Raw genomic sequence first — 25,332 nt, 5'->3', positions numbered from 1 at the left:
CTAGTTTGTTTCATCTTTTTTATAGGATTTTTTAGAAGTGTTAGGCGATCCACCTGATGGATTACCACTGGAGAGAGGAAAACAACACCAAACCCATCTAATTCAAGGTTCCATCATACCTCGACAAACAAACAATCTCGAAGAAACCAAAAAGTTAGATTTGTTACGAAAAGGCTACATCCAGGAAAACCTTATTCGTGACGCCATCTTAATGACGAAACAGGATTTGAACAACTCTACAGGCTTTATAGTTCGTGCACAGGGAATCCATTTAAATGATGAAAAAGTAAAAGCAACACGAGACTGGCCCACTATGTCTTCCATCGCCAAGAGTTATCAAATAGTGCTAGGTGACCTCCTGATGGGTTACCACCTGAAAGCCCTAATACCTATGACATATCAATGAAGAGTCACGATTTACGAGAGTTTAAAGGAAAGTATTTTATTACTCATTTTAATGATATTGTAACATACTTCTTCTCATTTTTATAAGGTAAGATTCTTGAAGTTGTCATCCATATTAAGCACAACTCCTTTAAGTACGTAACATACTGATGTAAGCAAAACACAGTAGATGATGCACTACCACGAAGGTATACTTTACCTATCAAACGCATACTACTATTCGAAGAATTGAACATATCAAAGATGTATATCACGATAACTTGGATATTTCTGATATTTCTACCCATACTTTTAAAAGTGCTTTTAATGAGTTTTATCTTGTATATGGGTTTCCTTTCCAACTAAACAAGTTCTACAATCCATAAATCTCCTCTCGAGAATCCTTAATTCATGAACCACACTTAGGAGACTTAAGGGATTACTTTAACAAACTAGTTGACATGGTTTTTGAACACTCATTCTCGCTACACACGAATAAAACCATGGATAAATTATTTGAAGCAATCATACAGAAAGCCAACAGTGGTTGACGCCATGTTGAATTTCAACTTAAACATCTTATTACAAGACTTGTATGCAAAATAGTATTTCAAGACCTCAAGAAATCAGTTCCTATAAAGAAGAAACCTCAACTAAAACGCATAATGACACCTCACATTGATCCTGGTAAATATTTCACAAGTTTTCCTTTCAACACATCTAATTTTCTTTCTCTTGGATTTTCAGATTCAAGGATGAACCCTTTTGAGGAGTGGGGGAATGATACATGCACCAGATTCCATAATACATGCTTCTTTGGACTAATGTTTCTACTCGAACATATTAGAAGAATAAAGTTTCGAAGATTCAAAGAATATTTATTCGATAAGTATATGTGAATGAATCATTAAACGATTCTAATGTTGCTCCCTTTAATGTTTCAAATTCGATGTTGAATCTTTTTGAAGAAAGGGAGGATGATACTTTCATCACAAGGCTAACATCAAAGGAAGAAGTAATAACTTTTCCAAATGATCCACTCGTCCAAGACTTGGAAAAGAAGACCAGAATAGAAACAAACTTGTGATGACTTTTTGAATATGATCCTGATCTTATTTGGTCAACCGGTCTTCTGGAGATATAACTTTTTATCTCTTATCTTTCTATCAGTTCTTAAATCTCATCAATCTGATATCGGGAACTCAATGTATATTCATTTTAGTGAAGACAACGCATGTAGAAATTCCTATACGAGATTAATACATGATTTTGTAAATATTACGAATTTTCATTATTTATATTGATTATTTGTAATATAATTTAATTTAGGATGATGCATTATCTTTTAGGATTAGATTAATTATTTTATTATGCATTAAGGTTGAGTTAAAACATTATTTTAGTTATTATTATTTTATTAGGAATTAGAGTTAAGACATGTTTAGTTTGTTATTATTTTATTCATTAGTTATTTAGGACCTTTAGAACTCAGTCCTATATAAATGAGGCTTCATTCAACTTTGAAAGATAGATTTATTTGATTAATAATACAATGAGAGTTTGTTTTTACAAGTGTTAATTGCCTTGTGCCTTCGAAGCTTTTTCTCCTGGAGTTCTTTCAAGTTCTTGTGAGGGAGATTTATCTTGAAACTCCAATTTACCTTTTTATCATGACTAAGACAGTTGGTTAGAGCCATTTATTGAGTTTACCTTTTCATTGCGACTAGGAGGGTTCAATAGGACACTTATCCATCTATTTTCCACAAATCCATCCGTACCATCAATCATCTTTACCGTCCACCATCAAATGGGAGATCTTTTGATTTCTTTATTATCTTATTTTATTTTCAATTTCTTTATCTTTTGTTTATTTTGTTCTAATCTTATTGACTTGATTCCAGCACCTAAAAGAAACCCTAAAGAATCCTAGCTGCTGGCGCCACATTCCCCTATTTATCCACTTTGTTCTTCATCGAGTCTAGAGCTTTCTAGGTTTGATTCTTCAACAAGAGCAACGTTCATTAACTCGCCACTGCTTCCCTATCATTTAGAGTGTTTTAAAACCCTAATGTCATTTTGGAAACTATAAAAAAATTTGCTACTTATAGCATAGTTTACCCAAAAGTTAGGATATTTTAATAACCTTTTCCCTTTTCCTTTCATTCTTTTTCTTTTTCCTGTTCATGCAGTAAACAATTTATCTATTTCTCATTACCATTAGTCTTGGTTTTTCTTGGATTTTTCACTAACCGTGTGGTGATGTACGACACATATGGTACCATTGTCTTCGTCTCATCAACCTTATTTGTTTAGTGTCATTGGATTCTCGTTTGACATTGTTGATTACAATTAGAGAGGATTTGAATATTCAAGTTTCCTTCCAGTCAATGTCAATATTTTTAGAAAGCCAACATTTGTAAATGACTCCCTGTTGTTTAAAATATTTTTTTGTATTTTTTTATAATTTTTTCAGCCATCGAAGGGAGCTCAATGTGCCTCATACGCCACCATGTGTGAGTGGGCTTCGTCCGAGCGATGCAAACATTGAATCAAATTAACTTGACCCATTGATAGTTGACCTATTTGATGGTTGACTTTTCTGTTGACCGTTGACTTTTTTTGAAGACCTATATCCTGACGTTTTTCAATGTCCTAAGTCCATTTTTGAATTTTGTTTTGCCAAATTCCAACTCGAATGACGTAAGGCGAATCTACACACTTTGGTGAGAAGAGTAGATAGCCTTATTGTGTCCCGATCTAGGATTGACAAGTACTGATGTCCTTGAATTAATAAGCTTGGGCTGCAAAATAATAAGACAGAAATATGATTAATAATGGGTTTAAGAAATGAATAATAATAATATAAGTAATGGAATGAAAGAATAAGAATAGAGATGGCTGCGGAATTGATGGATTGATGGGTGTTGTTGATGATGGAAATGACGAAATGGAGATGGTGGTGATAGTATCCCAAACACGCCAAAGAGGAAACTATGCTATGAAGCACAATCCCGGTCTTCACAAACTTGCTTGAGGGGTGGTGATCGTGTCTTCAACCCACTAGATAACAATCTAGGAATTTAGGAATCAAAATGGAAGGAATGACGCCACAAGTATAGGAACTACACTTGTTTAATCGATAAAGTTCACAAAGAACTTTGAAGAGAAATAACTCACAAGAGTATGTTTTATATAAGAGATGAGATGGCTACAAATGAAGGCAAGCCACTCTATTTATAGGAAATGAGAGGGCTTGGCCGAATGGTTACATGATGTTTCGGCTAAATACATGACTTTAGGAAGATACATAATGTTTTAAAATGAAAGATCAAGTCATTTGGGCTTGTGATGGTTCGGCTAACCCTTCATAAAGGGACTTGATGATTCGGCTAAGGATGGGAAGACATCTTCCTTGGCCGAATATGTATGTTGATTCATCTTGGCGCCATTTTCTCCCTTTGGCCGAATGGTGGTGTGCCTCTTCATGCTTGGTGCCAAAAGCTCTCATGTGTATGGCATGCGATGTGGCCGAATATGTATGGAGCCTCTAGCTCATGTTTCTTGATGATTTTAGCATCCAATAGGCGTGATCTCTTCACCGATGTGTTCCTTGTTGAAAAGGCATCTTCATGGGCAACATCATTCATGAAAGGTCACAATGTTTGAGAAATGTAACCCTTCATGTTTGAGCTACTTCGGGTGTGAATGAGCTGGTGGTGAGCTGACCTTAGATGACTTGTAACATGATGAACGTTTGGGCAGCTCCTTGTGAAGAGGTACCTCTTGAAATGGCAACTATTCGCGAAAAGGTACGACTTCACAAATTTTAATGTAGGACATATTTGAAGTGTCCTAAGTGGTGATGATGATGGTGCAACTCCCCAGCTGAAATGAGTTCATCTTGTAGCTCAAATCTTCAGCTCAATCCAGCTATGAGCTCGCAGCCTCAAAACAACTTTTCACCAAATTGCTCCTTAAGCTCCCTGATCGTTCCTATGTAAGTATCCTTTCTTTTGCATGTTCCATTTAGCTCCAATGTAGCTCCCAAGTATTTGGCCGAATGTGCATACATGCATAACATAAAGAAATACATTAAGTATATAAACTTATACAATGTAGTATATAATAATGTGGACTATAGTATATAATAACTTATATCTCATATATTAAGGATTAAGTTATTATAATATCCATAGATATTATATGTATGAAAATAACTATGAAATAACGTATATGTATGTAAAGTTAGAAAGTTTCTTCCCTTGTAAGGGTGGAATAGCCATGATAATCATGATGCTGAATTGGATCACATCATCCTCCCCTTCTTTAATCGATTTGTCCTCAAATCGAAAGATCTTCCTTTCCTTGAGTCCTTCCATTTGATAAGTACTTTTATAAAAAAATCCATATCTTTTGAAAGAATGCCTTGTAAGTTCTTGATCTGAAAAGAAATAAAACTTTCATAGTATGAATGTGATCAAACAAAATTAAAGTTAAGAAATACTTCCTGAAAGATGTAGGTTCAAAGTTCATGTCTATTGAAGACATTTGGCTTTGAATGTTGATGTCCTTTTGTATTCCAAAATTCATGCCCCTTTCCATAGATAGTTGCATTAATTCATGAAAGGTGATGACTCTTGGAATGGTGATGTCCTCATAAGTCACGCCCTTTGGATGAAAAATCATTTCCCTTTGTTTTTCAATAGGCATGTCTTTTGATTCTTGATGGGTCACGTCCTTTGGATGAAGAGTTACCATTCGTTGCTCTTCAATAGTCGCACCTTTTGGTTCTTGAAAGATCACATCGTTTAGTTTACCAAATTGGTGGATTGTGTTGCTTGGTTCATCCTGCAAATCAAAGGAAACTTTTGTTTGGTTAAGGTTAGAAAAATCAGCATCAACTTTGCATCTTGTTAATAGGCATCTTTGTGACAAGCACTTAGAGGTATAAGCACTTGTTTTTGGAATGTTTTCTTCCTGGTTTAACTTCGATTTTCCTTTCCTCATGGCCTCAACACTTTGTTTCATCTTGATTTGATCAACTTGGACTTGTTTAGGCGTCAAAGGTGTTAGGATGATCTTCTTCCCTCCATGGTTGAATGAATACTGATTAGTAAAACAATCATGAATGGTCCTCCTATCATATTGCCATGGTCTTCCAAGGAGTAAATGACTAGCATGCATAGGAACAACATCGCACATAACCTCGTCCTTGTACTTACCAATGGAGAAAGGAACCATCACCTGTTTGTTGACATTAAGTTCTCCTCGTTCATTTAACCATTGTAATTTGTAGGGATTTGGATGTTTCAACGTTTGCAATCCCAATTTCTCCACCATGATGGTACTGGCAACATTAGTACAACTTCCACTGTCTATGATCATGAAACACACCTTTTCATTCACATGGCAGCGGGTATGAAAGATGTTTTCCCTCTGTGCATCGTCTTCTACTATTTGAGCACTTAGACTTCTCTTGACCACTAGGGCTTCACCTTCTACCGGAGCACCAATTTCGGTTTCTTCCTCAACTTCTGTTGGTTTCGGTGCAGCTTCTTCTTCTTCATGGTCAGATTCAATCTCACCATTTCCAAGTAATAACATGGTGTTTCGGTTGGGACATTGTGTGGATATATGTCCCCTCCCAAGACACTTAAAGCAACGTATGTCTCTTGTTCGCTCAGGGATCTCTTTTCCTCGATTCTCTTTATTAATTTAGGAAGCATTTGATGATTCAGCCTTCTCTTTGGTAGGAATAGGGGTAGACTTCCTCAAACTATTGTTTGGACTCCATCTTGAAGATGTAGGCACTGAAGTACGAGAGATAGGTCTTCTCCGAAGTTGCCTTTCTATTTTCATAGCCATTTGCACCATTTCATCAAGTTCGATGTAATGATACAATTCTAGTGTGTTGGCAATCTCAGGATTGAGTCCAGCAAGAAATCTAGCCATGGTTGCTTCGCGATCTTCCTCAATATTGACTCGGATCATTGCCACTTCCATTTCCTTATAGTAATCCTCTACACTCCTTTGGCCTGCTTTAGGTTCTGCAATTTCTGAAACATATCCCGATGATAATGAGTAGGAATGAAACGTTTACGCATGATACCTTTCATTTCGAGCCATGTTGAAATTGGTCTTTCTCCATTCCTCCTCCGAGTAATAGTAAGTTGATCCCACCATATCAAAGCATAATCAACAAATTCCATAGCTGCCAATCTTACTTTCTTGAGTTCGGAATAGTTATGGAAACTAAACACATGTTCCACCTTGCTTTCCCATTCAAGATAGGCTTCTGGATCAGTCTTTCCTTGGAATTGAGGAATTTTGATTTTGATGTTGCTCATATTATCATCAATATTGGCACGCCTAGGTCCTTGTATCAATGCTGGTTCTTCTTCATCATAAGGATTTGGGACATCATCTTCTGGAAGAGGTTGTTGCCTCCGAGGAGTATCATTGTTTCTGGTTTGTGGTTGATCTTGTCTTTGGTCTAGTTTCTCATGGAGAGTATCAAATTCTGTTCGAAACATCCTTATCATTTCTCCAATTAGTGCTTGCATTTGCAAGTTGGGTTGACCTGCATTTCCTTTAGGACTTTGAGACATGGTTAGTAAATAAACAAAAATAAACCTTACCAGCACACTCACAAAGTCTCACAAGTTCACTCCAAGAAAAGATAAGATCACTCCACTCAACACTCGTGTTTACTCTCGGGAATATATATTTGGCTTTTAACAATTCCCCTTCTGATCTCACTCTCTCAATAGCCTTTTTCCACTCAAATTTCTCTTGCTAAGTCCTTTGAAGAACTTACTCAAGATTATAACAAGTTAATTCCTTCCTTGTGTGCGTCGGCTGCAAAATAGGTTAGGGTAGAAAAGAGTAGAAATGGAAAGGTAGAAGAAAGGATTCAAAGGTATTAAAAGATAAAAATGGTTGAAGACAAGGAAAATGAAAGGATAGAAAGGGAAGAGGTGACTTACAATTCAAGAAACAACACTTACTGCAACCTTTCTCAAGAAACAATAAGGTTATCTTCTCTTAGTGTAGATAGGCCTCTTTGATGTACTTTGCAATGGTAGAGCACTTTCCTTGGCTTGCTTTATCTTTTTGAACTTCTCTTTTTCTTCTTTTCTTCTTTTCTGATTTTTCTCTTCTTTTTGCACTCCAATTTGTTGAAGGAGTCTTTTTCTCTTTTGAATTTGTTTTTTTTTTTTGCTTTGCACGCCAATGACACTTTTGTTGTCAATCCAACTATGCTCTGATTACCGCTTGACGTAAGGCGAATCTACACACTTTGGTGAGAAGAGTAGATAGCCTTATTGTGTCCCGATCTAGGATTGACAAGTACTGATGTCCTTGAATTAATAAGCTTGGGCTGCAAAATAATAAGACAGAAATATGATTAATAATGGGTTTAAGAATGAATAATAATATAAGTAATGGAATGAAAGAATAAGAATAGAGATGGCTGCGGAATTGATGGATTGATGGGTGTTGTTGATGATGGAAATGACGAAATGGAGATGGTGGTGATAGTATCCCAACACGCCAAAGAGGAAACTATGCTATGAAGCACAATCCCGGTCTTCACAAACTTGCTTGAGGGTGGTGATCGTGTCTTCAACCCACTAGATAACAATCTAGGAATTTAGGAATCAAAATGGAAGGAATGACGCCACAAGTATAGGAACTACACTTGTTTAATCGATAAAGTTCACAAAGAACTTTGAAGAGAAATAACTCACAAGAGTATGTTTTATATAAGAGATGAGATGGCTACAAATGAAGGCAAGCCACTCTATTTATAGGAAATGAGAGGGCTTGGCCGAATGGTTACATGATGTTTCGGCTAAATACATGACTTTAGGAAGATACATAATGTTTTAAAATGAAAGATCAAGTCATTTGGGCTTGTGATGGTTCGGCTAACCCTTCATAAAGGGACTTGATGATTCGGCTAAGGATGGGAAGACATCTTCCTTGGCCGAATATGTATGTTGATTCATCTTGGCGCCATTTTCTCCCTTTGGCCGAATGGTGGTGTGCCTCTTCATGCTTGGCGCCAAAAGCTCTCATGTGTATGGCATGTGATGTGGTCGAATATGTATGGAGCCTCTAGCTCATGTTTCTTGATGATTTTAGCATCCAATAGGCGTGATCTCTTCACCGATGTGTTCCTTGTTGAAAAGGCATCTTCATGGGCAACATCATTCATGAAAGGTCACAATGTTTGAGAAATGTAACCCTTCATGTTTGAGCTACTTCGGGTGTGAATGAGCTGGTGGTGAGCTGACCTTAGATGACTTGTAACATGATGAACGTTTGGGCAGCTCCTTGTGAAGAGGTACCTCTTGAAATGGCAACTATTCGCGAAAAGGTACGACTTCACAAATTTTAATGTAGGACATATTTGAAGTGTCCTAAGTGGTGATGATGATGGTGCAACTCCCCAGCTGAAATGAGTTCATCTTGTAGCTCAAATCTTCAGCTCAATCCAGCTATGAGCTCGCAGCCTCAAAACAACTTTTCACCAAATTGCTCCTTAAGCTCCCCTGATCGTTCCTATGTAAGTATCCTTGCTTTTGCATGTTCCATTTAGCTCCAATGTAGCTCCCAAGTATTTGGCCGAATGTGCATACATGCATAACATAAAGAAATACATTAAGTATATAAACTTATACAATGTAGTATATAATAATGTGGACTATAGTATATAATAACTTATATCTCATATATTAAGGATTAAGTTATTATAATATCCATAGATATTATATGTATGAAAATAACTATGAAATAAACGTATATGTATGTAAAGTTAGAAAGTTTCTTCCCTTGTAAGGGTGGAATAGCCATGATAATCATGATGCTGAATTGGATCACATCATCGAAGGCCTCTGTTTATCGTTATTAGTTATTATTTGGACTTTTATTTTTCAATTATTATTTCAAAATTGACTTAGTTGTTATTGATTATCTTTTATGGTGACCCAATCTCTCCTGAGCGCTCGCCATTTTACTCGAACTCATCTCATCCTTTTCATATTAATCTTGATGGTTCGAATAGAGTTACACCTAAGATGTTCTACCTCAGAATTGTAATTCCTTATAGTTAGTTTGTGAGTTGTTTTGAATATTAAAATAGTTTTTCGAATTGTAGGTTCTAACATTGTTGGACCTAGTGCTACCGAGCATGAAAAATGTGTTTAGAGTTAGTGCTACAGATAGTTAGAGGTGTGATCATTGTTTAGTGCTACATGTGTTTTATTTGAATGTGCTATGTTTATGATATGTTGAGCAATGATATATGATAATAAAATCTATGTTTTATATCTACTGATGTATGCCTTAATCGAATAGTTGCATTATGTTTCTATAAATGAATAAAACATGATGAATCGATTATGTTATGATCGTTATGTTTTAGTCTGAGCATGTGCAATACTAATATTATTACACATGTTGCATTTGGATGGGATTGCATTAAAAATATGACCAAATTACCGATTACTTAACCCATTGGGATGATAATTCCAATTATCGAATAGTCATCCGTTAGGATGATAATTCCAATTACCGACTGGTTTATCTCATCAAGATGGTAATTCTAAAAATCGCATGAAACATGATAGAGTTGTTGCATTACATGGCATCCGTTCTATGTATGGAGTTATATATATGACATGTTTTTATGATGTGGTTGTCTCGCACTTAGAAGACACACAAGGATCTTTAGCTCACCCTATTAGTTTCTTCTTTTTTCAGATTTTCCTGACTGATAGGATCTTCTGGTACTTAGAGGATCGACTAGCGATATTATATTATTTTATAGTATGTCCATTTTCAAATTAATATTATATTTGAAGTTTTAATCAGATTCGAGATTTATTACATATTTTGGGACATTGGACTTTACGTTTTTGCATGCATTATTTTATTGGTTATGAATATGTACTATTATTTATCTATGAGGCTTTAAACAAGTTATGTTTTATGAATTATCATTGGTGTGGTCTCCGAGATTTGGTCATAACACTAGGCAGTGTCTAAGGGGTTTAAGGTAGTACCTGAAAAAATAATGGTTTAAGGTAGTAAATGTAAAGGTAATAAGGTAAGCTAGAATATATATTAATAAAATGAAAGAATGGTTAAGTATTTATGACGGTGATAGGCTATAGAAAGAAATGAATATGGTAAATGATAGTATCTTTTAAAAGACTCTAAGGGAGTCTTACCTTATTTTATTATTTATTTACTCATTTATGCATTACATGTCACGTGAATATGTTTATCTTACTCGTAATTTTTACTTGAATATTATATGCTGTCATTTATATGTATAATATAAGATATTCATGCATGACTTATTAATTCACATCTTTATATAACTTATTCAATGCATATGCATTCATAGTTAGCTCATTTGCATTCATAACACAGGTGGCAAAATGAATTCATAATTATAATAGCTCAATTCCTATCTAATTATTTGTTTACATACTTTGTTTAGATACATTGGATGCTAAGTAGACTAAAGGCAATTGAAGAGTTGGATGGACGGTTCACGTCAGTCAGATTGATCGTAATTTTTGAACATGTTCCGAGCATCTTTGTGATATGATCCAAACTAGCTCTAATTTTCTCCATGACTTAATCACACCATGGATGTTTTTCATTGCTGATTCTAAGGGAGTTCTTTCTTACCCTAACTTATATTATATCATTTATACATTCTATTCTATCATAAGCATGTATTCACATGTTAGTATAAATTATCATATTATTATTTCCATCCTAGGTTTATTTGAACATGTTTTTCATATTATTCAAATATATGCTATGATTACATATCATTTCTTAGGATATTATTATTACAGGTTTCCATTTATCATTTATGAATACCATGTTATATGATATTCATGCATACAACATATACCCATATCTTTATGATTGATACACAATGTTATAAGCATGTTAGAATAGTCTTATAATCATATTAAACATGATTATCATATATACATCAAGGCAGCATCATTATAAATCATTTCATTAGTTCATATGCATTCATATTAGCTCTTAAGCTACATGCATTATCTTACACATATTTTGAGATGATATAATTAGCTCATGACCTTCAAACTTAGCTCATATTACCATAATCATACATTTCAGCAAGGTATTTAGCTCATATCAGCTCAATATCATGGACTTACCTTGTTCCCTTGCACATATAGGTACATTGGAGTGTGATGCATGTTGAGGTTGCTTGGTGGATTATTTGGACGTCATATGCAGCTCCCAAATAGCTTACAAAGTACAAGGCAGCTCATGGAACACTAAGGGAAGCTCGATTCAGCTGGAGGAGCTTAAGGCTAGCTAAACTTAGCTAGTTGGACTATTTGGACCTGAGTTGCCAAAAGTGATGTCAAAGGTAGCTGAATGTAGCTGAACATAATGTTGAGGAACTCACAAGGACTTATCTAGGAAGCTTGTTCTCAAACAGCCCATGTTTTCTAGCTAGCTCCACAACTCAAGCTAGCTTGAAGGAGACACATGCACGCCTAAGAGAGAGAGCATGAACAGCCATCATTCCATGCACAAGGCTGCACCACAAGGCTTCCTAGAACACCCATGTGCCTTGCATATGAACAGCCCCCATGTGCCTTGTATGTGGATCATTTAGGCACCAAGATGAAGAGTTCTCTCCCTATTCGGCCAAGCCATGTGTTTTGCATGTGATCAGCCCCCATGTGCCTTACATATGACACCATTTAGGCACCAAGATGAATGGCCATCTATCCATTCGGCCAAACACCATTACTCTTCCAATTTGCCGCCAACTTGAAGGGTTTCAAGTGCTATTCGGCCATGAGACATACCCCTACACTTCAACCAAACCATCACCTATTTATTCAAGTTATTTATGAATTAAATTATGTCATTTTAGGAAGGAACAAGGCTGGCCGAATCTCCTTGTAATTATTCGACCATGTCTCTCCATTTCCTATAAATAGAAAAGCATTCATCATTTGTAAGGAGACCATTTTTTTAATCAAAATGAGATTATTCTCTTCTTTAAGTCCTGGTGACTTTTTATCGACTTATCAAGTATAATTTATACTTGTGGCGTCAACTCTCTTCTTTCATCTTGATACTTATGGTTCCTAGTTCAGATAACTAGTGGGTCAAAGTACTTATCACCACCCCTTGAAGAAACAATATAAAGATTGGGTCTTTGCTCTCTATAGCATTGGTTCTTCTTTGAGTGTTCTTCAAGATACTATCCTCACAACCATCCTTTTGCTTCATCGCCATAACCATAACCATTTAAATCATCTTCCGCTTTCATCTCTCATTTATTAAATAGCCTACCTATTAAACCATACGTTTACCACCCTTATCCATTCTGTTTTGAGCCATTCACTTGTGCAGGTTGTTTTGTTTCCTTCCTAGATCCACAATCAAACGAGAAGGTAGAATTACCTTACATCAAGCGGTGGAAGAAAGCAACGTGCAACAACAACTAAAAAAAAATACAAAAAGAAGTGCAAGTGAAGTGCAAAGTGAAAGAAATCAAGAAAAATCCAGCAAAGAAAATCAAAGCACTCAAAAGAAGAAATTGAAAGCACTCAAAAAGAAGAAAAAGAAAGAAAGAAAAGTTGTAAGCACTCATCAACAATTCTCATTACCAAGCCATTCAAGTAAGCCTTTGATTGTGGTGATAGAAGGTTGTGAAGTGACTTGTGTAAGTAACCCTTTTGTTTCTCTTCTTTCTATTTCTAAGCCACCCTTTCGTTATATTTGTTTTCCCTTCCTACTAACCTTTTTGCAGCTGACGTCAAACAAGTAAAATTTACTTGATATAGTCTTGAGTAAAAGTTTTCTAGAACTTGAGACAAGAGAATCAAGAGGAAAAAGGCTGGAGCGTGTGTAAGATCAGAAGAGGACAAGTAAAAGCCATTAAAGTCCTAGAGTGCAAACACGAGTGGATTGAGTGACATTCAATTTTCTTGGAGTGACTCGTGAGGCTTGTTAGAGTAAATTCTGGTAAGGTCCTACACACATTTCATTTTTTCCTTATTTGCTAACATGTCTCTTCCATCCAACATCTTTGTAGTCAAAAGGACTTTGAACATTCAAAGTCAAGATGATGAACAGAGAGAGAACATCTTCCATACCAAATGTCATGTAGGAGATAAAGTTTGTGTGGTGATCATTGATGGAGGAAGTTGTACAAACATAGCAAGTACTCACATAGTGGAAAAGTTGGGTCTCAAGACTTCCAAGCATCCTCATCCTTACAAACTTCAGTGGCTCAATGATATGGGGGAAGCCAAGGTAACCAAACAAGTTATTGTTCCTTTTTCAATTGGAAGATACAATGATGAAGTCCTTTGTGACGTGGTGCCCATGAGTGCAAGCCACCTTATACTCGAGCGTCCTTGGCAATATGATAAGAAGGCTACCCATGACGGATTTTCTAACAAGTACTATTTCCAACATCAAGGAAAGAAAATCATATTGGCGCCTATGCTTCCGAATCTCAAATCACGTATAGAGGAATGGGAGAAAGCTAAGGCCATGAAGAAAAATATTAAAGAAGAATGTTTTGAGGAGACAAGAAGAATTGGAAATGAATCTGTTGAAGTTGAAAAGGATGTTTTGCAAGTAGTGAAGCAAACTGAAAATGGCATATTTGAAAAAGATGAGTGTAGAGAAGAGAAACAGAGTGAAGGACAAATTTTACCTAACAAATCTTCTTCTACTATTTCTTTTTCCTTGCAGGATATTCCAAAAGACATATCTCTTCAAGCTGGAGATTCAAGAAACATGTCTTTTGAAGAATCAATAGGTGTGACTTGTGGAGATCTACAAGACATGTCCTTTGAGGTTCCAATAATGATGCCTTTAGAAGTTCAAAAAGATGTGTCACTTGAAGTGCCACAAGTTGGGATTATTGAGGCTCCAAGTACATTACAACTATTGAAGAGCTTTCAGCAACCAATGTAATTTTTCATCATTAAGCAACCAATGCCCATTAAACATCCTCCATGGTTTGCTATTTCCATTCATATTGTTAATAGTTTTTCATTTACTAACTTTGATTTGTTTTACAACAACTTGTTTCATCCTTATGGTGAAATACTACCAACCTTAAAGGTAATCATTCGGAGAGGCACAAAGGTGAAAGGAGATGATTTTTTAAATCAGCACCAAGTGATACGATCCAAACAAGCTCCAACTTTCTCCATGACTTGAACACACCATGGATGTTCTTCAAAGTTGTTTCTAAGGGAGTTCTTCATTACCCTATCTTATACTATATCATTTATACATTCTATTCTATCATAATCATTCATTCACATGTTAGTTATCATACTATTATTTCCATCCTATGCTTATTTGATCATGTTTTTCATATGATTCAAATATATGCTATGATTACACATCATTTCTTAGGATATTATTATTACATGTTTCCATTTATCATTTATGAATACCATGTTATATGATATTCATGCATACAACATATACCCTATCTTTATGATTGATACACAATGTTATAAGCATATTAGGATAGTCTTATAATCATATTAAGCATGATTATCATATATACATCAAGGCAGCATCATTATAAATCATTTCATTAGTTCAAGCATTCATATTAGCTCTTAAGCTTCATGCATTATCTTACACATACTTTGAGATGATATAATTAGCTCATGACCTTCAAACATAGCTCACATCACCATAATCATACATGGCAACAAGGTATTTAGCTCATAACAGCTCAATACCATGGAATTACCTTGTTTGCTTGCACATGTAGGTACATTGGAGCATAATGAACGTTGAGATAGCTTGGTGAATAATTTGGACTTCATATGCAGCTCACAAGCAGCTTACAAAGTACAAGGCAGCTCATGGAACACTAAGGGAAGCTCGGTTCAGCTGGAGGAGCTTAAGGCTAGCTAAACTTAGCTAGTTGGACTATTTGGAGCTGAGTTGCCAAAAGTGATGTCAAAGGTAGCTGAATGTAGCTGAACATAATATTGAGGAGCTCACAAGGACTTAGCTAGGAAGTTTGTTCACAAACAACCCATGTTTGCTAGCTAGCTTCACAACTCAAGCTAGCTTGAAGAAGACACATGCACGCCCAAGAGAGAAAGCACATGACCAACCATTATTCCATGCACAAGGCTGGACCACAAGGTTTCCTAGAACACCCATGTGCCTTGCATATGACCAACCCCCATGTGCCTTGCATGAGGATCATTTAGGCGCCAAGATAAAGAGTTCTCTCCCTATTCGGCCAAGCCATGTGTTTTGCATGTGAACAGCCCCAAGTGCCTTGCATGTGGTTTATTTAGGCGCCAAGATGAAGAGCTCTCCCCCTATTCGTCCAAGCATCATTTCCCATTCAATTTGGCTCCAACTTGAGGGGACACAAGGACTATTCGTCCAATGAATATTTCCCTCCATAAATGACCAAAACATTATGTCATTTAGCATTTAATTATGTCATTTTATAGAGGCACAAGGGCTGGCCGAACCACCATGTATCCATTCGGCCATGACCCTCCATTTCTTATAAATAGGAAATCACAATTCATTTGTAATCAAACCATTTTTATTAATCAAAGTGAGATTATTCTTTTCCTTAAGTCCTGGTGACTTTTTATCGACTTATCAAGTATTTTATACTTGTGGCGTCAACCCTCTTCTTTCATCTTGATACTTCTGGTTCCTAGTTCCTATAACTAGTTGGTCAAAGTACTTATCACCACCCCTTGAAGAAACAATATAAAGATTGGGTCTTTGCTCTCTATAGCATTGGTTATTCTTTGAGCGTTCTTCAAGATACTATCCTCACAACCATCCTTTTGTTTCATCTCCATAACCATAACCATTTCAATCATCTTCCGCTTCCATCTCTCATTTATTAAATAGCCTACCTATTAAACCATACGTTTACCAACCTTATCCATTCTGTTTTGAGCCATTCACTTGTGCAGGTTGTTTTGCTTCCTTCCTAGATCCACAATCAAACGAGAAGGTAGAATTACCTTACATAAGGTGGTAATCAGAGCTTTGGTGGAAGAAACCAACGCGCAACAACAACAACAAAAATACAAAAAGAAGTGCAAGTGAAGTGCAAAGTGAACAAAAAAAAAATCCAGCAAAGAAAATCAAAGCACTCAAAAGAAGAAATTGAAAGCACTCAAAAAGGAAGAAAGAGAAAAGAAAAGAAAAAGAAAGAAAGTTGAAGCACTCATCAATAATTCTCATCACCAAGCCATTCAAGTAAGCCTTTTAAATTGATTGTGGTGATAGAATGTTGTAAAGTGACTTGTGTAAGTAACCCCTTTTGTTCTTTTCTTTCTATTTCTAAGCCACCCTTTCAATTATATTTTGCTTTCCATTCCTACTAACCCATTTGTAGCCGACGCCAAACAAGTAAAATTTACTCGATATAGTCTTGAGTAAAAGTTTTCTAGAACTTGAGACAAGAGAATCGAGAGGAAAAATGCAGGAGCGTGTGTGAGATCAGAAGAGGACAAGTAAAAGCCATTAAAGTCCTAGAGTGCAAACACGAGCGGATTGAGTGACATTCAATTTTCTTGGAGTGACTCGTGAGGCTTGTTAGATTAAATTTTGGTAAGGTCCTACACACATTTCGTTTTTTCCTTATTTGCTAACATGTCTCTTCCATCCAACATCTTTGTAGTCAAAAGGACTTTGAACATTCAAAGTCAAGATGATGAACAGAGAGAGAACATCTTCCATACCAAATGTCATGTAGGAGATAAAGTTTGTGTGATGATCATTGATGGAGGAAGTTGTACAAACATAGCAAGTACTCACATAGTGGAAAAGTTGGGTCTAACGACTTCCAAACATCCTCATCCTTACAAAATTCAGTGGCTCATTGATGTGGGGGAAGCCAAGGTAACCAAACAAGTTATTGTTCCATTTTCAATTGGAAGATACAATGATGAAGTCCTTTGTGACGTGGTGCCCAAGAGTGCTAGCCACATTATATTAGGACGTCCTTGGCAGTTTGACAAGAAGGCTACCCATGATGGGTTTTCTAACAAGTACTCTTTCCATCATCAAGGAAAGAAAATCATATTGGTGCCTATGCTTCTAAATCAAATCCATGAAAGTCAGGTTACCCTCAAATCACGTATAGAGGAATGGGAGAAAGCTAAAGCCATGAAGAAATTTGAAAGAGAAATTTTCATGAGAAAAGAGTGGAGAGAGTTGAAAATGAACAAAATGAAAGGATTGAATATGGGAGCAAAGAGAAAAAGGAAAATGAGGGTGAAGAACATATTTTATCTAATCCTACTCCTATTCTTTCTTTTGACGTGCAGGACAATCCAATAGACATGTCACTTCAAGTTGAAGATTCAAGAAACATGTCTTTTGAAGAATCAATAGACATGACCTTTGGTGATCCACAAGATATGTCCTTTGACATTTCAAAGGATGTACCTCTTGAAATTCAAAATAATGAGCCAATTGAAGTACCAAGAGTTGACATCATTCAGACTCCAAGTACATTGCACATATTGATGGAATTCAACAACCAATGGAGTTTTTCATCATTAAGCAACCAATACCCATTAAACATCTACCCTGGTTTGCTATTTCCATTCATTTTGTTAACAATTTTTCATTTACTAACTTTGATTTATTTTGCAGCAACTTGTTTCATCCTTATGGTGAAGAAATCATACCAACCCTCAAGGTAATAATTTGGAGAGGCACAATGGTGAAAGGACATGATGATTTAAATCAGCCCCAATGAGTCATTCAAAGAACACTTATCTTCACCAAGCGACGTGATGACTCCAACCAAGAGACAAACCTTTTCACCAACAAGCATGGTGAATTAAAAGGATGAAATGAAGATATAGAGGTCCTTTCCAAGGATTATGATTATTCAAAGAATAAAGTAAAAGGATCAAGTTGGTTCGTGAAGGGATATGTCTTTTCCATTCAAAGGACACGTGATGGTTCCCAAACATTGTGTCCTCCCATCAAAGGACGTGAAGTTACCAGATTTGAAGCCAAGAGGTTGAACATTTCGTATGAATCATTTATTGGAGGAAAACATAAGGATTCAATCCTTTCTACATCAAGAAGGTCTTTAATGAGAAACTACTTCGATTTGAGGACAAATCGCCTAAAAGAAGGGGAGGATGATACGATCCAAACAAGCTCCAACTTTCTCCATGACTTGAACACACCATGGATGTTCTTCAAAGTTGTTTCTAAGGGAGTTCTTCATTACCCTATCTTATACTATATCATTTATACATTCTATTCCATCATAAGCATGCATTCACATGTTAGTTATCATACTATTATTTCCATCCTATGCTTATTTGATCATGTTTTTCATATGATTCAAATATATGCTATGATTACACATCATTTCTTAGGATATTATTATTACATGTTTCCATTTATCATTTATGAATACCATGTTATATGATATTCATGCATACAACATATACCCTATCTTTATGATTGATACACAATGTTATAAGCATATTAGGATAGTCTTATAATCATATTAAGCATGATTATCATATATACATCAAGGCAGCATCATTATAAATCATTTCATTAGTTCAAGCATTCATATTAGCTCTTAAGCTTCATGCATTATCTTACACATACTTTGAGATGATATAATTAGCTCATGACCTTCAAACATAGCTCATATCACCATAATCATACATGGCAGCAAGGTATTTAGCTCATAACAGCTCAATACCATGGAATTATCTTGTTTCCTTGCACATGTAGGTACATTGGAGCATAATGAACGTTGAGATAGCTTGGTGAATAATTTGGACTTCATATGCAGCTCACAAGCAACTTACAAAGTACAAGGCAACTCATGGAACACTAAGGGAAGCTCGGTTCAGCTGGAGGAGCTTAAGGCTAGCTAAACTTAGCTAGTTGGACTATTTGGAGCTGAGTTGCCAAAAGTGATGTCAAAGGTAGCTGAATGTAGCTGAACATAATATTGAGGAGCTCACAAGGACTTAGCTAGGAAGTTTGTTCACAAACAGCCCATGTTTGCTAGCTAGCTTCACAACTCAAGCTAGCTTGAAGAAGACACATGCACGCCCAAGAGAGAAAGCACATGACCAGCCATCATTCCATGCACAAGGGTGGACCACAAGGTTTCCTAGAATACCCATATGCCTTGCATATGACCAGCCCCCATGTGCCTTGCATGAGGATCATTTAGGTGCCAAGATGAAGATATCTCTCCCTATTCGGCTAAGCCATGTGTTTTTCATGTGAACAGCCCCATGTGCCTTGCATGTAGTTTATTTAGGCGCCAAGATGAAGAGCTCTCTTCCTATTCGGCCAAGCATCATTTCCCATTCAATTTGGTGCCAACTTGAGGGGACACAAGGACTATTCGGCCAATGAATATTTCCCTCCATAAAGGACCAAAATATTATGTCATTTAGCATTTAATAATGCCATTTTATAGAGGCACAGGGGCTGGTCGAACCACCATGTATCCATTCGGCCATGTCTCTCCATGTCCTATAAATAGGAAAGGATTCATCATTTGTAAGGAGACCATTTTTATTAATCAAAGTGAGATTATTCTCTTCCTTAAGTCCTGGTGACTTTTTATCGACTTATCAAGTATTTTATACTTGTGGCGTCAACCCTCTTCTTTCATCTTGATACTTCTGCTTCCTAGTTCCTATAACTAGTGGGTCAAAGTACTTATCACCACCCCTTGAAGAAACAATATAAAGATTGGGTCTTTGCTCTCTATAGCATTGGTTCTTCTTTGAGCGTTCCTCAAGATACTATCCTCACAACCATCCTTTTGTTTCATCGCCATAACCATAACCATTTCAATCATCTTCCGCTTCCATCTCTCATTTATTAAATAGCCTACCTATTAAACCATACGTTTACCACCCTTATCCATTTTGTTTTGAGCCAGTCACTTGTGCAGGTTATTTTGCTTCCTTCCTAGATCCACAATCAAACGAGAAGGTAGAATTATCGTACATCCCCAAGGAGTTATTATCTTCACCAAACGATATGTCTCTCCCATTCAAAGGACATGTGATGGTTCCCAAACATTGTGTCCTCCCATAAAAGAACGTGAATTTACCAGAATTGAAGCCAAGAGTTTCAATATTTCGTGTGAAGCATCTATTGGAGGAAAACATAAGGATTTAATCCTTCCAACATCAAGAAGGTCTTCAATGAGAAACTACTTCGATTTGAGGACAAATCGCCTAAAAGAAGGGGAGGATGATACGATCCAAACTAGCTCCAATTTTCTGCATGACTTAATCACACCATGGATGTTTTTCATTGCTGATTCTAAGGGAGTTCTTTCTTACCCTATCTTATATTATATCATTTATACATTCTATTCTATCATAAGCATGCATTCACATGTTAGTATAAATTATCATATTATTATTTCCATCCTATGTTTATTTGATCATGTTTTTCGTATTATTCAAATATATGCTATGATTACATATCATTTCTTAGGATATTATTATTACAGGTTTCCATTTATCATTTATGAATACCATGTTATATGATATTCATGCATACAACATATACCCATATCTTTATGATTGATACACAATGTTATAAGCATGTTAGAATAGTCTTATAATCATATTAAGCATGATTATCATATATACATCAAGATATCATCATTATAAATCATTTTATTAGTTCATATGCATTCATATTAGCTCTTAAGCTTCATGCATTATCTTACACATATTTTGAGATGATATAATTAGCTCATGACCTTCAAACTTAGCTCACATTACCATAATCAAATATGGCAGCAAGGTATTTAGCTCATCTTAGCTCAATATCATGGACTTACCTTGTTTCCTTGCACATGTAGGTACATTGGAGCATGATGCACGTTGAGGTAGCTTGGTGAATGATTTGGACGTCATATGAAGCTCCCAAACAGCTTACAAAGTACAAGGCAGCTCATGGAACACTAAGGGAAGCTCGATTCAGCTGGAGGAGCTTAAGGCTAGCTAAACTTAGCTAGTTGGACTATTTGGAGCTGAGTTGCCAAAAGTGATGTCAAAGGTAGCTGAATGTAGCTGAACATAATGTTGAGGAGCTCACAAGGACTTAGCTAGAAAGCTTGTTCTCAAATAGCCCATGTTTGCTAGCTAGCTCCACATCTCAAGCTATCTTGAAGGAGACACATGCACGCCCAAGAGAGAGTGCATGACCAGCCATCATTCCCTGCACAAGGCTGCACCACAAGGCTTCCTAGAATACCCATGTGCCTTGCATATGAACAGCCCCCATGTGCCTTGCATGTGGATCATTTAGGCGCCAAGATAAAGAGTTATCTCCCTATTCGGCCAAGCCATGTGTTTTGCATGTGATCAGCCCCCATGTGCCTTGCATATGACACCATTTAGGCGCCAAGATGAATGGCCATCTATCCATTCGGCCAAACACCATTACTCCTCCAATTTGGCACCAACTTGAAGGGTTTCAAGTGTTATTTGGCCATGAGACATATCCCTACACGTCAACCGAACCAGCACCTATTTATTCAAGTTATTTATGAATTAAATTATGTCATTTTAGGAAGGCACAAGGCTGGCCGAATCTCCTTGTAATTATTCGGCCATGTCTCTCCATGTCCTATAAATAGGAAAGGATTCATCATTTGTAAGGAGACCATTTTTTATTAATCAAAGTGAGATTATTCTCTTCCTTAAGTCCTAGTGACTTTTTATCGACTTATCAAGTATAATTTATACTTGTGGCGTCAACCCTCTTCTTTTATCTTGATACTTCTGGTTCCTAGTTCATATAACTAGTGGGTCAAAGTACTTATCACCACCCCTTGAAGAAACAATATAAAGATTGGGTCTTTGCTGTCTATAGCATTGGTTCTTCTTTGAGCGTTCTTCAAGATACTATCCTCACAACCATCCTTTTGTTTCATCGCCATAACCATTTCAATCATCTTCCGCTTTCATCTCTCATTTATTAAATAGCCTACCTATTAAACCATACGTTTACCACCCTTATCCATTCTGTTTTGAGCCATTCACTTGTGCAGGTTGTTTTCCTTCCTTCCTAGATCCACAATCAAACGAGAAGGTAGAATTACCTTACATCACTTTGGGTGATGAAGTCTTCTTAACATTTTATCCCCTATCTCTTAGCTTTCCAACGCACTTTGAATCATATCAATCCGATATTGGGAGCTCACGATATACCCAGATTAATTAAGACAGTGCAGGCTGGAAATAAGTACGAGATTTACACCAAATGAAGAGCCATGTTCACACCTGATGCATTTCCACCTTCATGAATCCATTTATGGCGTGTACAATCATACAAGGAGGCTAAAGGACTTGTTCATATTCAAGGGAGATAGATGCATTATTTTCAAACTCATTCACCAAATCCAAGTGCATGAAGGGAGCCTATGAGTCACGTTCACACTTGGTGCATGCATTCCAAAGGGGGCCGAACATACAATGAAACATTCCTCCAAATTCATGCAAGGAAATGAACCAACATGTTCACATCAAGAGAGGATGAATTCGGCTATGAAGATGTATCACTTAAATGGATGAACATTCAATTATTTTATTAGTCCATGAACTTGCATAGGGGACGTACATTGTATCTACTTAAGGATAAACATTCATCCATGAATGTTCAATCATTAAATCTTGTATGTGCATCCTAGACATCTCTTAGGCCTATAAATAGCTTTCCATTTCATTTGTAAGAAACCAATTCACTTTGTTTAATCAAATATTTGTGAGAGTTTCTCTCTTTATTTCTTAAGTGAACTTTATCGACTTATCAAGCTTATGCTTGTGACGTCACCCCTATCTATGTCACCCTGATACTTCTGGTTCCTATCTCTTTATAGATAGTGGGTCAAAGTACTTGTTTACCATCCCTTAAAGAAGAAATATAAAGTTTGGGTCTTTGTTCTTTAACATTGGTTCTTCTTTGAGTCTTCTTTGAGATACTACTTTTCATATTCATCTCCATCACCTTCATTCTACTTCCATTACCATACTTCATCATTTCCTTTAAACATATCACCAACTTATATATATTTTCCGCTGCCATATTTATCTTTCCATTTCATTACTTCCATTTAACTATTTTTTGGAGCTTTCTTGTTTGTGCAGGATCCTTGTTGCTTTCCTAGATCGAAACAATCAAAGGTACAACCTTGACTTCACCATCCATCCAAGTGAGGCTAGGTTGAACTGTATCATATGGTAATCAGAGCTAATGAGGATTGCAACAAGAACAAGCAAAAGCAACATCCTACCATTCAATAAACAGAAAATCAAAAAGAGAAGTGCAAAAAAAATCAACAAGTTAATCCCAACATCAACAAGGGATTCTAAGTGAAGAAAAACTAAAGAAAGGAAACAAAGAAAGCAAAATACAAAGAGGTGCCAAAGTTGACAAGCAACATAATCATTCCAACCGATCCTAAAGAAGTCTTCAAGACCTTTGATTGTTTCTTCTAGGAAGGTGGTGAGTATTTTTGCATAGTAAGTGATACAGTTCAACCTAGCCTCACTTGGATGGATGGTGAAGTCAAGGTTGTACCTTTGATTGTTTCGATCTAGGAAAGCAACAAGTATCCTGCACAAACAAGAAAGCTAAAAAATGGTTAAATGAAAGTAATGAAATGGAAAGATAAATATGGCAGCGGAAAATATATATAAGTTGGTGATATGTTTAAAGGAAATGATGAAGTATGGTAATGGAAGTAGAATGAAGGTGATTGAGATGAATATGAAAAGTAGTATCTCAAAGAAGACTCAAAGAAGAACCAATGTTAAAGAACAATGACCCAGACTTTATATTGCTTCTTTAAGGGATGGTAAACAAGGACTTTGACCCACTATCTATAAAGAGATAGGAACCAGAAGTATCAGGGTGACATACATAGGGGTGACGCCACAAGCATAAGCTTGATAAGTCGATAAAGTTCACCTAAGAACTAAAGTGAGAAACTCTCACAAATATTTGATTAAACAAAGTGAATTGTTTCTTTTACAAATGAATAGAAATCTATTTATAGGCCTAAGAGTGCATGGTGTGAATACAAAACATTTAATGAGTGAACCTTCATGGATTAGTGTTCATACTTTAAGTAGATACAAAGCATGGCTTAGGTGAATGAATTTTGATGAATGGATGTTCATCTTTTAATGGAATACATCCTTTGGCCGAATTCATCCCACCTTGTATGAACTTGTTGATTTGTCTTCTATGGATGAATGTTCATGAATTTATCTTGGCTGAAATTCTTCCCCCTTGTGTGAACATGACTATTTGGCTTATTGCATAAATATGCATGAATGGATGAATTTAATAGCTTTTGAATGAATCCTTGCACCTCCTCACAAATGTTCTGATTCATTTTAATATTCTTTTCTCATCCATGCATGTCTTCATTTATTCCTCCCATGCATAAGTCCTTTGAAGGAGATGAATGGTTGCAAATCCCGTATTAATTTCCAGCCTGCAGTGTCTTCAGTAATCTGGGCATATCTCAAGCTCCCGATATCGGATTGATGTGATTCAAAATGCGTTGGAAATATATGAGATAGGGAATTAAATTTTAAGAGACTTCATCACCCAAAGATGCTTGGAACATGTTCAAAAATTTAGATCAATCTGACTGACGTGAACTGTCCAACCAACTCTTCAATTGCCTTTAGTCTTCTTAGCATCGAATGACCCTAGACAAAGTATGTAAACAAATAATTAGATAGGAATTGAGCTATGATAATTATGAATGCATTCTTCCACATATGTTAATAATGCAAATGAGCTAACTATGATGCATATGCATTGAATGAGTTATATAAAGATGTGAATTAATAA

Source organism: Hibiscus syriacus, unplaced genomic scaffold (assembly GCF_006381635.1).
Source record: "Hibiscus syriacus cultivar Baekdansim isolate YM2019G1 unplaced genomic scaffold, ASM638163v2 tig00111191_pilon, whole genome shotgun sequence".
NCBI lineage: Eukaryota > Viridiplantae > Streptophyta > Magnoliopsida > Malvales > Malvaceae > Hibiscus > Hibiscus syriacus.
This window is presented reverse-complemented; position numbering follows the sequence as displayed.